Source organism: Mauremys mutica, unplaced genomic scaffold, assembly GCF_020497125.1.
Source record: "Mauremys mutica isolate MM-2020 ecotype Southern unplaced genomic scaffold, ASM2049712v1 000514F_np12_subseq_306581:323195_obj, whole genome shotgun sequence".
NCBI classification, from domain to species: domain Eukaryota; kingdom Metazoa; phylum Chordata; order Testudines; family Geoemydidae; genus Mauremys; species Mauremys mutica.
In genome coordinates, this window is record NW_025422987.1 from 12,830 (window position 1) to 15,809 (window position 2,980).

The 2,980-nt window shown below is 51.4% G+C and overlaps 1 non-coding gene across 1 annotated transcript; it reads left to right on the forward strand.

Annotated features, from left to right (window-relative positions):
- Window positions 1–2,474: 2,474 nt before the first annotated feature.
- LOC123357332 lies at window positions 2,475–2,665 on the forward strand. The gene has a single exon (XR_006575537.1). It is a non-coding gene; the product is annotated as a U2 spliceosomal RNA (small nuclear RNA).
- Window positions 2,666–2,980: the final 315 nt, after the last annotated feature.

The following is a 2,980-nucleotide window of genomic DNA, read 5'->3' on the forward strand; positions in this document are numbered from 1 at the left end:
GCGGTGTTGTCAGAGAGGCAAGATAATGAATACGCACATCTGCATCGGGTGCGGCTGTGTCTGATGCGCGTTGGGCAGGGTCTCCTGCTCAGTCTAACCTGCTGCCCCTCGTGGGCATAACATGTGCCCTGCTGAGTAGCTGAGGTGCGGGGGGTACGAGGGCTGCGGCGGGGGCATGCAGCACCCCCATGTCTCACTGTGCAAAGCTACAGGTGCTGTTTTGGGAACAAAGCCAGCATTATTGTGCGATTCCAGAGAAACCCCGGAGCTGTGCTGCCCCTGTGGAGTGTTTGTGAGGGGGGCGGGATTTGGACATTATTTACATTGCTTGTGAAAACCACACCTGGGTACAGTTTCACAGGCTTTCAGCAACCATGACAGGCTGGTATTACAACACATACAGCCAATCAAGGCCAGCTAATCAGGGCACCTGGGTTTCAAAAAGGAGTCACACTTCAGTTTGTGGTGTGCATGTGAGGAGGCTGAGAGTGAGAGGTTGTAGCTGCTGCGAGGACTGAGGAGTACAAGCGTTTTATCAGACACCAGGAGGAAGGTTCCTGTGGATGAGGGATAAAGAAGGTGTTGGGAGGTGGCCATGGGGAAGTAGCCCAGGGAGGTGTAGCTGTCATGGCAGCTGTTACAGGAGGCAATATAGACAGCTGCAATCCACAGGGCCCTGGGCTGGAACCCGGAGTAGAGGGTTGGGCCTGGGTTCCCCCAAACCTCCCAACTCCTGATCAGACACAGGAGTTGTTGATCCAGACTGTGGGTTCTACCAGAGGGGGAAGATTCAATGAGGTGAGCAAATCTGCCAATAAGGCGCAGGACCCACCAAGGTAGAGGAGGAACTTTGTCACAGCCTCTAATTGCAGCGTTTTTAAATGATCTGCATGTTGCTTGCAGGCTTCCTAAACACTTGCACACAGCCGCTCCTTTTAACTTCCATTCAACCATCTGTACTTATGCCCAGGGCTGCCCAGAGGGGGGGGGCAAGTGGGGCAATTTACCCCGGGCCCAGTAGGGGCCCCCACGAGAGTTTTTTGGGGCCCCTGGAGCAGGGTCCTTCACCCACTCCGGGGGCCCCGGAAAACTCTCGCTGGGCCCAGGCCCCCAGAGCTTCTTCGCTCCCGGTCTGCGCGGGCGGGGGGGCCTGCCTCTCCGGGATAGACGGACGGGCGAAGCGGGACCGGCAGCCAGAGGGCAGCCGGGTCGTCGGCGGTAATTCGGCGGCGGGGGGGCCCGGCCGTTCCAGGACCCGCCGCCCAATTGCCCCCAAGGCCCGCCGGGGGGGCTGCACTTCAGCGGCAGGTCCCACTTTGGCAGTAATTCGGCGGAGGGGGGGTCCCCGCCGTGGGTCTTTGGGGCACTTTGGCGGCGGGTCCCGGAACGGAAGGACCCCCCCCCGCCGCCGACTTACCGCCGAAGCAGGGCCCCCCGCTGCCAAAGACCCTGGGCCCCTGGAATCCTCTGGGCGGCCCTGCTTATGCCGATAGGTTGACTTTAGGTCTTTAACTTTGATTGGTAGCTGAGAAGATGGTAAATTGGACAGAAATCCGTTCTTCATTTGCTTGTTATTTCCTGACTTCTTTATTCATTGCCTTTTCCTTATTTCCCTGCAGATTGACAAGTTCTGGGTGCTAACAGGGCCAGGGGGACCTGACGAGCTCCTTATTTTCTGATTTCTTTCGGAAGCATTGAACTTGCCAGGACACAGTCAGATTCTGGATGCTCATGTAAATGTAACACCTCGTGCTCAGCTTTAGTTCTGTTTCTCAGCTCTTTTTTTGGAAAATCGATCTTTAGTCTGACATGTAGCATCCTTGCATTAGGAGATGGCTAATTAATAAGACCATAAACCTTGGCAATCAAATGGAACCTGAAGTCCACAGAAGAGCCCGAAAGGTCCTTGGGGAGTGGAGTGCAAGTTGAGGAAGACTTCCCTGCACAGCTTCTCTCTCAATTCTTGTTTTCCTGTATTGAGCACAAAAGTCGGGAATCAGCTCAGGGTAGGGTTATACCATGTGTGTGCAGTGGTTAGACAAGAAACTGGACTGGTATGGAGCAAAACTCTTATGTGTGCCTGTTGACTGTACGTTTGAGAAGGAGCAGAAAAGAGCAGTGGGGCTGCAGGATAGCGCTTGCATAGGCTTTCTTTGGCCTGTTTTGCTGTAAGAGTTAACAGTGAGAGATTGTTAGTCACAGGTCAGTGGGTGGGTTTATGCAAATTAGGCATGCACAGGGAAGCCAGCGAGAGGAAGGAGGCTGAAAGACGTCTGTCTTCGAACAGAATTGTGTGTTAAGGGCTCTTGCTTTGAATTCTTCCAGTGGAGTCATTTCGGGGAAGTGGTCATCACTTCGAGTTACCTAGTTATCAAAGCCTTGTGAATGGTGTTTGGTGCATGTCTGGGAGCTTCTCATGCTGAAGTAGAAAGCAGTGGGGGAAGAGTGGCTGCCTAGCATCCGAGATTCAGAGCATTGCTTCTCGGCCTCATGGCTAAGATCAAGCGCAGTGGCTGTTCTTATCAGTTTAATATCTGATAGGTCCTTTATGTGAGGACTATATATTAAATTGATTTTTGAAAAAAGGGGATGGAATAGGAGCTTGCTTTGTCCACCCCATGCATTGACCTGGTATTGTAATATCTCCAGGACCAGTGTCTTTTCTTCTGGGGAAAATTTTCTGTTAAAAAGATAGAAAGTGTTTCATTCTAAAGATGTTGATTTGAGAAGATTATTTGAAAGTAGTTGAAAAATCAGGTATCTTTAGCACTTTGGTTTCTTCATGACAACATATTACTAAAAATTTTGGGGGGTGTTTTCTGAGTCTACAGATGTGAGTTTCTTTGTCTTGCTGGAGGATTGTTTTAAAAACTGGAATTTTTCTGTTTGCTGTGAGTCTTTTCAACAATATGAGGGACGAATGCTTTTTGGACTGAGGGTCTGTTTGAGAGATGGTTGGTTGGGGGGGCATTGTGTGTGT